The 13,376-nt window shown below is 41.4% G+C and overlaps 1 protein-coding gene across 1 annotated transcript in view; it reads left to right on the forward strand.

Moving 5' to 3' along the window:
• LOC128812107 (multiple epidermal growth factor-like domains protein 6) overlaps positions 1 to 13,376 on the forward strand; it is a 188,560-nt gene that overhangs the window by 85,245 nt on the left and 89,939 nt on the right. The window lies entirely within an intron of this gene.

A 13,376-nucleotide genomic window follows, 5' to 3' on the forward strand; every position in this document is an offset into this window, starting at 1 on the left:
ACCTCTAAACCCTGTGATTAAATTACTGTCTAAATTATTCTGCAATATGAATGTCGCCTACAAAAAGAAAAGCTGTAAAAGAAACGACTGTGACATCTTCTGGGTTTGCAGTATTTCCATAATGAGTGTTTGAGATGAAGGGTTTGCACGTATAGCTCAAAATCTTAATGGAATAAGGAGAAGGAAAGGGGAGGGTGTGACGTGAGGAAAAGTTACTCTGCAAAGAGGTAAATTTATCCTGGGGTTTCCACAGGAATTTGTTAGCAGAAGAAGCATGGCTCAATTAAGAGGAGAATTTAATCCACAAATCAAAACTTGTCACTGGAGAGACGCTTCCCCCACCTTCCTCTGAGGATGTGTTGGGTGATCAGTGGCAGGTAATCTGTTTTCACTTAGTACTGTGAGAGTGACACATCTGTAAAACAGGAAAAAAATAAAAAAGGCAAGAGTGTGCCGAGACTCTAGTATTGCAAGTAATTATGGCCCTGAAAGAAAGGCTGCGTGCAGATTGTTCCCTGCAAAAAGCCAGAAAAACCCATCAGTTAACTTGCATTGTATCATTAACTCATGTAAATTGTCCTAACTCATATTTCACTCATTCAAAAAATTAAGATCTAGCAGAACAAATGTGCTTCAGCAAATGGAGGAATTGAATGTTCTGTTAACTGGCTACTTGGGAAAATGTGACAGCAACAGAGAGGGACTGCACCCAACCCCTTTGGCACACCTGTGGGGTGAAATTACTGACAGCCCTTTTGGGTTACCTGGCACCGGAGCCCACGGTGATGAGAACCAGCACTCCCCTGAAAACCCAAAAAGGACAGGGCTTTGCTCCTTCAGCACCTCCACAAAACCCCAGGCGGGAGTCCAGCAGGGATGGAAAGCTGCAAAATTGAGATGCTCAGAGAAAGCCCTTGAGATCCACCTTCACTGACAGCTAGGGAGTTCTGTAAAGCTCAGCTTCATTTCTTTGGGGTAGCTTTTGCTCTTTTCTTTCTCCTCTCTGTGCCTCTTCCTCAGGGGAAGGATTTGGGGAGGACAGGGGACCTGTGGAAGGGCAGGGCAGCTCTGAGACCTTGGAGAGGGAACCCTCCTGCTCCCCTCTAACTGGTAAATGTCTAACAATAGATAAAAGGAGACAAATACATGTTGATTTAGCTGAGGTGGGCTGTTACATTGCTGGGTTTAGAGTGGTTGGTCTGAGCTTGCACTGAGCAAGACTGACAGGGCAGTGGGGGAGAAAAGACAGAATATTAACAAGTCACCATCAAGCAGGCACTGGCTTTGTGTGGTTTCAGGTTTTGCCAACCAACTGAAACATCCAAAACAGGCTATCTCTACAAAAGTTTCCTGTAGTTTGTAAGACACCTTCTTTTATTTGTGCTGCTAGCTTTCCTTCCCTCCCTCCCTTCCTCAAAATAGGCACTGCAAATCTTGTTTTACCCCATAGCACTATCCCCTTCCTGTGGAGATTTTCTTGAGTATTTCTTCATAGATCTTTATTAAAAAAGACAGTCAGTATGACCAGTGCTGATTAATGTCAGTGACTCAGCAGATTGGTCTTGGGGGTTCCTTTTTCACACTGACTTTACATTTCTGACCAGTTTTGCCCCAGGCTTTATTGTAAGGGAAGCTGCTCCACATCTCCATCATCCTTAGCGATATTTTATAATTGAGAAGGCAGGCTCCAACACGTGGATATCCCTCCTTGTTTTCTCAGCAGCTTGATGGCACTTCTTGATTCTTTTTATGAATATTTGTGGTTGTAATGAACAGAAATGCAGTGTGATCATTTTACCTGCAGTGTGTACTTGTTACCTTTTCTCAGACAGCAGCAAAGTTTCCTCTCAGTGCTGTTTTCCTGAGAGCCTTGTTCCCTTCTTGTTTTATGTGCCAAGTCCCATAAGAGGAGAAGCAGTTCTGGGTTTCAGACAGGACCATTTCATTCAGATTCTGGGGAAATCAGGTGTCTTTGTGGATCAGCTCATGTCTCCACGAGCCAGGCAATCGTGGTGCTGTTTCTGGATGAAACAAATCTTTCTCATTCCCGCAGACAAGTAAACCCACCCCCTCTCCCCATCCCCTTCCTGTGATTTTGTACAGTGAAATCAAGGTGGAAAAGGGTTTAATGTGTGTGATTTTGTGGTGATGGTACCTGTTGCAGTGTGAACTGCCTCTCAGAGGGGTGTGATGGGTTATTTATTTTTGCTAGAAAAATATTTTTTTCACAAAAGAAGCCTGCAGTAGTCCTTCTGGTTTGCCTTCACCCAGACCTTTCTGGTGTGTGGGAAGAAAAGCAGAAAAAAAAAGAATATTAAATGTAATAATAATCATAATCATAAAAGAAACAGTCTAAACTGACCCAAATCCCCAAACTATTTACAGATTCAATCGAAATGACATCTTAATGTCACTTTTTATTTATGTCTCCTCTTCACTGTCCCTTACTAATGCAGCCTGGCCAGCACACAACTGGGAGAATGCTCTGTAGAGGGAGTTACTGGTTGTAGCTTTTCCTCTTTTGAAGTGGAAATGTGATTTTCTGTGAAACTGTACCAAAGTTACCTGCAGGATTTGCTTCGCCTTTTGTTTGAAAAGGAAATACTTTGGGTTTTCCTCTCTCCATCTGCTATTCCCATTTGGTCAGTGCCCCATAAATGCATCTGAAAACAGGCCCTGATCTGAGCAGTTCACTTTGTAATTGAAAATATGAGGCAAATAGGAAAGCACAGAGATCAGTGGTATGTGTACTCCTTGATTTTTTAGGTTATTCTTATTCTGAAGAAATGGAGTTGCAGAGGTGAACAGCTGAGTTTAAATGCTTTGAGGGTGAGGCTGGTCCTATATTTGATTATCTCTGAAATACATATTGCTTTTTTTATCCCATAATCCCTGGTACCTGAGAATTTTAGTCACATCTGGCACAAACATAAGTAGCACTTCAATTTCTTGCCATCCACCTTAAATTACCCCAGGTTTACACTTGTGTAACTATAAACTGAACTTTTTCATTAATTTTTCAGCATTAAAAAGAAAAAGTAGGCTAAACTTCAGCTGTTGTAGATGAAGTATTTAGAATAATTTCCCAAAGCCCTTCATAAATGTGACATTGATTCATTGATATACAGACCATTAGCAGTTAGTCTCTTCTGTTCATCTATCATTTCAATTATCTCTAGACTTCCCCAGGGTCTTTGACAAATGGGAGACAATTTGCATTTTGTACATTAATGACCTTGGTGGAATTTGTAATTTTATTCCCCCCATTTTGTAATTATACTTAAGCATTGGAGGGGCAAATCCCACAAAACTACGCTGGTCCAGTTTTTAATTTAATTGGAAGTGTGGGACTGTCGAGGTGAGGGAGAAGGAAGAAATAAGGAAAAAAAAAAGTTTAATAGTATTTTTCACCTTATGAAGAACTTTCACCTGGAGATGAAGCAGATTGTTGTAAGTTAAGCTCAAGGTCTGTTTTGCAGGGGAATGTTGCCTCTCTGGGTCGCAGGCTTAGGGGAGCAGTTAGGAACACAGCCTAAATCTTGGCCTAAGGAGATTTCTTGGTCTTCACCCAAACCAAGTGATTTCTTCCTAGAAAAGCTGACTCTTGGTTCCTTTGATAATGCATAAAAGGAATTTCAGAAAGTGATCCCTAAAAAGGATTATGTAAAGGAAAAGGAGCCATGTTTTAAACTGTGCATTTCAGAGGTCTATGGCTGCCTGCTCAAGAATCCTAACAACCTCCATTAATAATTTTGGGTTGTCTAATACTAACAAGTTGCCCTTCTTAGCTTTATGTTCTGTAGAAGTTTGCCCATTAAGTTAAACTATTCATTTTCTCCTCTCCCATCTTTGAGCCTCTGGTCTTTTGCCCTAGTAATAACCAGGTTTTAGCATTACCTGTGTTGGCCACTGCTGACATCTTTCGTGTATTAAAAAAAAGTAAATATGGAGAAATGCTCACACGTTATCTGCACTTTTCACTGTTTGTTAATGGTCATAATGCAGGTGTCCTGGAGAAGAGATACAAATATTTAGTAAAATTAGGAGGTATAAATATCTAGTAAAATTAATCATTTTACACTCCTGGGTGGGCCAAAAAGGCAGTGCAGTGTGGGCAGAAAAAGTGAAATTAATAACTGAAGTGTCCTGTAACTGAGGAATAGTTTATGGCTTTGCTGCATTCATTCCTTCAGCAGCAAACTTCAGCCAGCTCTCAAGGTTTTGGGGTGGTTTGTTGTTTTTTGGGTAACTCAGGGATGCACAGGCAGCGGCTGTGTCCCACATGGGGAAGGCGATCGCTGCCTCCTCCAGGAATATCCTCCAGGTGTTAAAGCTCCCCGTTGCCAGCAGTAACGTGGGATCTGAGACACCAGAGGCTTTGCCTTTCCCTTTGAACACGAAATCACTGCAATCTCTCAGACAGCATTAGGTGGTAACTGTTGGCAACAGCGGCGATGTTGGGAGCGACGTCTGTTTCTGGCTGCATTTCCAGAACCATCCATAACGTTGTGGTGGATGCACTTTGCTCATAGATCACACTTTCCCTTTGTGCGTCACAGGGAATTTGGCTGCCTCTTCCATGCAAAAAAGTAATTAGCCTGGGTTGAATGTGAGGAATTTCTTTTTTGATTGGAACTGAAGGGTGAAATTCTGAACGTGGAAACCTGAGCTGCGAACTGGCACCGACCCGCGGCCGCGGCGCTGCGGCAGTCCTGCCTTGCTGCTCAGGTTTGGGGTGTTTTATTCATATGGCTGGAAAGATTTTGGTTTTTAATCAGTGCTCAGCCCAGGCTGTTCAGCCTTGGATCCTCTGACATGTGTTGTACGACTGTTTTTCCACCAGCTGAAGAGCTGGCAGCGCTGGGTTTGAAGAGCTTTGGTTAAATGAGATGCTCTGAGTGGTCTATAAGAGTGAGCTAAAGATCAAGGTAAACATATTTATTGATTTACCTCCTCACTCTTCTGAAAACAGGACTCAGACTCCAAACAATACACGTGTCTGTGGAATATACTTGTCTTTGCCTACGTTAGGTGTGCTGCACATAAATGTGTGCTGGATATGTATTTATTTTTACACAGCCTTCTGGCCCTATTTCAATTTTTTCTCTCCTTGTAGTGTTTGCCCTTTGCTGTCTGTTTTTAATTTTTTGAACATTTTCAATAGATCTTTAAAACTTTGAGTTTATTTCTAATGCACATTCTGTTTAAGAGATTTAAATTTAATACTTTGACCTTACTGTTGCTCAAAAAAACAGAGTTTGTTATCCTAAACCAAATAATCTTATAGGAGTGTGGTGTGATGTTAAGATTTTACTATGGTACACACTTTGTTAATAGTGAGGAATATAAAAATATATGTCAGCTGCTTGCAGGGAGAGAGGTTTTAAGGTGTAAAATGATCATATATAAAAAGACCAAGTCATGTAGTAACTTTGAAGTTTTAAATTATTTAAGCTGATGTCTCCCTGAAAACATAAATGCAAATTTCTCTTTGGTTATACCCCTTGAAAAAATAGGGTATGGCTTTCCATCAAGACCAGATGCCTCACATCCAGAGAGATTTAAAAGGCAAATTTAGTTTGTGCTGGGAACCAGAACGTGAAGTTTGGGTTACGTGAGACTGACTCTTCCTGCTCTGGTACGAATTAATTTCAGCCATGCAGGATTAACAATTTCAGCCCTCTAATTTCTGCCGGTGATCACCTTTGACACCGGCCCTTTGGAAAAACCTTGGGATCCCATATTTTTATAAGCAGAACTCCTGGGGCGTGAGGCTGAGCCTGCTCCCGTGTGGTGAGCACATGTGTGAGCAGGAGCAGGGAAGGTCCCAGGTTCAGCTGCTGGTGCCAGGCTGAGGGAACTGGCTGCCAGCTTCTTCCCTCTGCAGAGTGTCTGCCTTACCCCACCACACTGGGCCTGATTTGTTTGTTTTAGAGGAGGGTTCTGTGCTGTTCTGTTCTGCTGGGAAAGGCTCTGGGGAATCCCGGCTGTGCTCTGCTCCTCATTGTTAATTTATCTGGAAAGAGAAAATCCCGTTTCTTCAGTTCCATGCTTCGAGCTTGTCACTGGTGAAATGTGCATGGGAGTTAATGGTTTGTACATCCCTCTTTTTTCAAGCTTGATGTAACTCCATATTCAACTTTAAGTGCCTTGGTTGAATTCCTTAGTGGGAATTCCCTTTCAGCTAAAGGATGCTCACCTGGCTGCCGTTTCTGATGAGCAGGATTCAGACCTGTGCAATATTTAGCTCCTGTTTAGTACTAAATGCCATATTTTGACTTTTCAAGGGACTCCCTTTCAGCAGGGACAGTCAGCAGCAATCACAGTAAGCAATAGTTAACGAGCACCTGTTGGTGTCAGAGAAGTTGGAAGAATTCATAAGACAAATCAGGCAATGGAGTCTCTGGGAATAATGACTTCCCTTGGGGGTTTCTTTACAAATTAAACTGATGAGGATTTAATCTTTCTTTTTTTTTTTTTTTTTTTTTTTCTTCCCATGGGTTGCTTTGCCCTTGACACACAAGATCAGCTACTGGAAGGCACAGTGACTGTGCCTTGCGCTTCTGCCAGTTCTTACAGTTTACTCTTCTGTAAACTGAATAACCAGTTCCCATTTGTGTCTCTTGTAAACAAGTGACCTGGTTGTGTGGTTGTGTTTTAACCACGCAGGGAATGATGACAGAAACGTTCTTTTCTGTAGTAGGAAGTGGAGTGAGTTTACATTTAAAGTTAGCACAGGATTTTTGTCAGGGCAGTGAGTAATTCTGCCCACAGAACTGCTAGAAAGATCTTCTAGAAATGGAAAACAAAAGATGGGAGAGGATATTCAGGAGGATATGGGAAGGAAGAGAAATTCAACCCATTTCAGGCCATAGCAGAGGCTGTTTGATCTAACCCCAGGCTAAATCTGATGATGAGCAAACTTTTGGATTAGACTGGCAAGGACAACTATTAAGAAAAATAAGGAAAGAAAATAGGAACTTCCATTTAAATCTCCATAATGAATTCCTATTCTAAACTAGAAGCCAGCACACATCATCCTTTCTCTGCTGAGAATTTTTTTATATTCATTTCTGCTCATAATGGTTTGGGAAAAGAAAAGAGAAAAAAGAAAAAAAAAGGCTTCCATTATTCATGTGAAAAATGAACTCATTTGCTCACATGCTTAGTGCTGGGGTTAATTATGTTATGAAAAAGCACAGTTTGTAAGGAACTGGCTTACTACAATAGGAATGCCCTGAAATTTAAGCTGCCTAATTTGTCAGCTTGGTCAGACCATACTATCGTAACTCAGCCTGTTTGTAGGTTAAGCAGCAACTTCTGGGCTTGGGGCTTTGGTCCTGCATGGGGGACTGTGGGCAGGAGAGGGGTTTGACATTTTCCGTTTTGGGGGCACCCTCGTGGCAGCACCATCACTCATCACCTGCAGTTCTGGCCACTGCAGCATCAGGGATTGCACCCATGGCATCAGGGACTGCTTTGGACCAGGGGAGAGCTGCTCTGGTGTGGGTTGAGGTACCAAACTTGGTTGTGAAGTGCTTCAGGTGTCCCTTTCCCTTTTGTTGCAGTGGAGTCAAGGACACTCTGGGTTTGAAATATTTATTCCACATTTTGTGTAGACAAAAGGAGACATTCTCTTCTTCTGAGGACAGAGTAAAGACAGGGACAAAGCTGGAATAAACACTTTATTCTTCACTTCCAACAGGACTTTTCTTTGTTGTCTTTTCTGCAGCTAGAAGCTAAAGCTGTGATTTGTGTCCTTTCCCTGAATGTTTGGAAGCTGATTTCCAGACAAGCCATTCTTGCAGCCCTCGGTTGCCTGTTCCTGCATCCTGCTGGCTCGAGCTCATCCTCTCACACTCCTGCTGTCACAAACTCAGATTGCTGCTGTACACAGACATTCGAGTAATATTATAGCAGAGCTTCTCAACACCCTGCATTGCACGTAGTATGCCACCACTAAATTGGTAGAATCTGACCCATCCTTACAGGTTTTACTTGGAACAAGCATTTATTTCTGTTTGAAATTGTTCATTCACCTTTCATCCTGGGGAGCCTCAAAGGCAGCACCAACGTGCACATCTATCTTTATCTCTGGTTTTGTTATTGCTGTGTTGGATCAGTGCCGTGCTCTTCATAGCACCTGACATCATAAATCCCTTAAAAGTACAGGTTGAGTAGAGTACACAGAGTGCTGCCTTTGCTTCCTTGCTGTTCCTTTTCGATGCCAGTGCTGTGGTCTCCGAGCTTGTGTTTGGTCCTGAAGATGTTGGCACTGGCTAACCCATGGGTATCTTCAGGTTATTCACAATTTTCTATGACACTGGCTGTAACTCTCCAGCTGTTCTGGCCTGAAAACTTCCATACATTTGCATAACCTTGATTTTTGTTGTTGTTGTTGTTGTTTTCATGGACATCAGTAAAAATTACTGTAAATGCTAAGTTTTCAGAAATGACCCAGCACATTGGGTTTTTTTCTATATATTTTTCAGTTCAGTTCTGCTGACCTCCTTTATAGATGTTTACAGGAAACTGGAGAAAAGGCAGAAGTACATATTAATTTTCTTGAGATCCAGAAGCAAGAGAGCAAGAAGCAAGAGTTGGTGATAATAGAAAATATTAACAAAGAGCCAGCCTCAGTTCACGGCCAGGTGGTTTACTGACTTCCTGCCTGAGGAAAGCAGAAAGCAGCAGGGTGAAAGGATGTCTGGAGTTCAAAGTGCATTTTGTGAACTCTCCTTTGGGCTCCAGGACTTGGCTTGGCTGGAGTCAACTTGTGCTTGGGGTTTAGCACTCAAAACATCAATCCAGCTGCTAAGAGTCCTGAAGCCTCACTGGTAGTCACTGCCTCGGAAATGATGTTTGGAGAGTGTTTACCTGCCTGCAAAAATACTAAGGGCTTACATTGTGAAATCAGACTTGGAAAGTTCAAAGCCTTTCCGTGTTAGTGTGTGCATAACCAGCACTTGTCGGTGCTGGAAGTCAGTACAATGCAAAGAGACTGCAAAGAGACTGCATTTTTAGGGCAAAAGCACTTCTAGACAAAAGCAAGGACTTTTAAGAATGGCACTGCAGAGCCCTGAATTCTTTCTGAAGGGGTTCCATTTTGTGGCATAAAAACTCAAAGCAGAAAGAAACTCACCTCGGCGGAGCGGGGAAGGTGCCGTACAGCCAGCCAGGCTTTCTTTTATGTTTTGCTCATAACCATCGTAGCAGGGAAAGGCAAACACTTGTCTAATTTGATAAAATATCTTTAATTGCAGCAGCAGTACTTGAGGTTTGGGCTGGCTGCATCAGCTCTGTTTGTAATCACAGCTCCAGCCGCACTCCACAATCAGCGCCAATTGCTGCCAATTAGCATCCGCTAGGCTGCTGTTGCTTTATTCAGATGTTCTGGGCTGTTTGGTTGCATTATTCATACCTTGGCTGGGAAAACATAGTTTAAAAATGAGCACCATTACAGGGTTTCATTGTACTCTGATAGACCTTCTCCCAGCTCCACCTCTCAGTTTAGTTCTAGCTAGTGAACAGAGGAAAACTTCGGGCATGTTCTAGGTCCTGCACTTCACTTCTAGGAAATAGTTCCTGCTTGACAGACAATTTTAAACAGAGATCAAAAGAAATCAAAGCTGTTTTTTTTTTTTTTTATGTAACAGTTTGGTTTTGGAAGTCATTGCAAAATGTCTTCAATGTGCAGGACATTAGGAATAAAAAAGAAGAAAAATTTTAAAAAGTGGGCAGGCATGTATTTGGTTATGGAGGATTACCATGATCAGGGACAGATTTTAAAAGGATTTTTAAGTGGCAGTTTCATAACTGAGTCTGGTCTGTGGTGCAGGAGAGCTTGGGGTGGGAGGGGCAATCTCTGTACCTGCAGCAGGTACAGAGTGTTCCCTGTAGTGGCACGAGATGAGCTACAGGTCCAGTCTAACACAGCAGCATCTTGGGCTTTAGGAGCTTGTGGTTTCACCTATTCAAACTTTGAGCCTGTATTTTCCCCCTACAAGATTTTATTCTGACTTCAAAGGAGTTGTTCTTAATGCGACCAAGTGCAAGTGATTGATGAATGTGGGTTTTTCCCTTCAGATGATGATTTTAATAAGGAGAAATGAATGCTGGCTAAGTATGTTTAACAAGGAGCTTTGTTTACTTTTGGTTTTGCATCAAAGTTGAATTAAATGAAATGTTTTAGTGCCACAGTAAGAAAAGAAAGTAAACCATAGCAGAGCCCCCATCCCTGGGGAGCAGGGGCCATGCACAGACTCGTTACGTGATGGATGCTCTCTGCATATGGGAATGTGACACGGGGATAAAGAGCAATGAGTGCAGCAGTAATTTCTTTAATTAAAAAAAAAAAAAAATTGGAAAAAGGAGGTGATAACTTGTGGAAGCACAAGGACCACAGCTGCCAGCAGAGACAGTGGCAGTGATGGGTGTTTGCTGGGAGGTGAGGCTCCAGGAGCCTGTGCCAAACTCTCTGGTAAGTTTGCTCCACTAATCAGGCGCTTGTTAATAATGACTCAGATTTACGATACTTCATAACAGCCCAAGAAGAAATATTCATCCTGGTATTGACTTTGTGGGGGAAGAAAACCTAATAAAGCATTGAGAGTGCTTAATCAATACCCGGGCAGGGCTGCGCTGACTATCAGAACGAGCAGCTTTGTTTGCTATTCAGGCGGATAATTTATGGTTAGTGCTGGAAGTGATGTATGTAATTTATGTTTTAGAGACAATTACTGCTCACAGACAACTGCTGCAAAGCTTTCTGCAGGGAACCAAAAGACAAATGCAGTCTTTGGGGTGCAAGTGTTGTGCCTGGCAGCCTGTCCAGTGTATTTGTTCATTACATTATATCTTTGTGTAATGTTGATCTATGTGCTCGTGTGCTCGTGTGAGCTACGTTGCATTGTAGCAGTGAATGGCCTTTAAAGTTCAAATCAACGTTCTCAGGTTTCAGGATTTTTTAGACATATGGTTTCGGTTGCAGATCATCCAAGCTATAATTAAAAAAAACAAAAAGAGTGTGTAAAACTAAAGGAGGTACATTTTTTTTGGATCTTCAGCGTTTTTTAAAACTTGAATCAAATTATTTAGACCAATGTATGAGAAGTTGTGAAATGGACATTGTGATTTGCAGACACGTGCCTATAATACCTCCTTATAAAAGCTAATTGTAAGGTAGTTGCAGTTCTACACATTTGTGTGCCAGGCACTCAGATATACTAAAGTATGCATATAGGAGCATTTGAGGTGCACATGATAAACTATATTTAGACTTTGATCCTAACCTTTGGTTTGGTTTATTTTGCCCATCAGCATTTGTGTTTTCTGAGTTAGGAATTTACATCTCTAAATTGGTATAAAAAGTCAATATAAGCTGCCAGTGCCCGTTAGAGAGAGGAATCAAACTTTCTTGAAGATATTTAGCATTTAGATTCCTGAAATCCACCCACCTTCATCATAGTCTCCAGGAGAAGGTCCCAAGTGTTATTAATGAAATGTTGTCTTCCCTCTAAATAAATTTGTTGCGCTTGCTGTGACCCCCGATTGGAGCAGGGTGTGTTACCCTAACGCTTTTAAACTAATCAAAATCACCTCCTTGCTCCGTGCTGGTGGGCTTTGTTCAGGCAGGATTGCAATAACAATGGCAATGATTTTACAGATTTTATTCCACTTCAGTGATTTATTTCAAGTCCAGGGTGCTCTGACACATGCTGGAGTCTGTGGCTCATGGGTCAGAGCACGGGTTAGCCCCAAAACTGGGCACCCACATGGCAAATTTGCATATGGCTGCCTTCAATAAATAAAGTTATTGCTCATATACAGCTGATAAATACAGAAACCTTGGAAAATGGGTTTTAAATACTGTGTGGCAGTAATGAGATTCCTTTTGTTATCTTAAAATTTAGTCTTTGTATTAATGAATATGGCATTAAACTTGTCATATGGGGAAAATAAAAATGCCTTAACCTGTAGGCAGTGAGTTAACTGCTGTGTTCCACTGATCTAAACATACAAACTTGCCAAAATTAGATGGTCTTTCACTTCCTGGTTTTCCTGCTGCAGAGCTGAGCCCTGCTCATTGCAGGTGCTTTCTCCTTGCCCAGCTCTGGCCAGTCCTGTGCTCAGGGCAGGTTTAATCCCTCACTGGCTTTTAGAGATGCTGAATTGAGCTCCAGGTGCAGACCCTGCAGAGCTGCAGCCTTCACCAACAGCTCAGTGGAGAGGAGACTTCTGCCCAAATGCCAACACATATTTCTGCTTTTCACACAGATTTTTCTTCATCTGCTTTCTACTTTTGAGAGCTAGTGATAGAGCAGGTCGCTGCTGTTAGATTTCAAGCTGGAATTACCAATGAAAACCACTTTGTCCAGTGTCTGATTTTACATAAAACCTTCATTTCTTTGTAGAAATCTGAAATCGCTTACATTTTCATAAAAACTTGCTGAAAGGCTGTTTTCCCTGGAGCTGAGGATATGTGACATTTTCAGATGGAATAGCATTAACAAGAACAGAGGAATGAAGGGATTGGAATTGTCCTTCTCCATTTAGCATGTAGCTCCTAGGCAGGGTTAATTGGGCAAAGGTGATTTGCTTCATGAAAAAAAGGGATGTTCCCATCCATATCAAGTATTTTATAAGATTTTTGGAGAAAAGACAGCTTTTCACATAGTTCTGTCTATTATACCACGAGTGCAGGGAGCGTGGGACATGGGCACATGTCAACAATCCATATTTTAACATACTACTGGATTAAAAATATATTGAGAATTTTTTTCCCCCACACATATATGCTAGAAAGATCATATGTAAAGTTAATATCAAGTTAATCTAGATGCAAGGTGTTGTCAATTATTTTTTCCCATGGCAAGATTGAAGGCTCATATCCAGTATGTCCCATGGATAATGTTTTTGTCTTGCAACATTGGCTCTATAAATAAATGTGAAACGTTGCTGTAGCAAACATCACTTTTTTTTTTTTGAAGTGCCTACAGCATGTCATTACAGATGGATTGATAGGCTTGATAACATTGAACTTTTGTCAGACCTAACGTGGCAGACTTGTTACGTGTCAGAAATTTTCTGTCATTTTGCTCACTATTCAAAAGGCAAAATATATTTGCGACCTTGAGTGACATTGAATATAGAAAGCAGACAGAAATTTATCATTTGACAGAATTGTTTTTGTTGAGTTTATTTTAACTTTCCTTTTTTTCTTTTTTTTTTTTCAATGGTAAAGCTGTAATCAGATTTTAAAATCCTGACTACTCTTTTCTAGGAATATGGAACAGCTGATTGTGGCTTGTAAAAGCTCTGTGACCCGGCCTTTTACAAATGTAAAACACATTCTTTATTACTTCACATTCAGATCA

This window comes from Vidua macroura, chromosome 10 (genome assembly GCF_024509145.1).
Source record: "Vidua macroura isolate BioBank_ID:100142 chromosome 10, ASM2450914v1, whole genome shotgun sequence".
Taxonomy (NCBI): domain Eukaryota; kingdom Metazoa; phylum Chordata; class Aves; order Passeriformes; family Viduidae; genus Vidua; species Vidua macroura.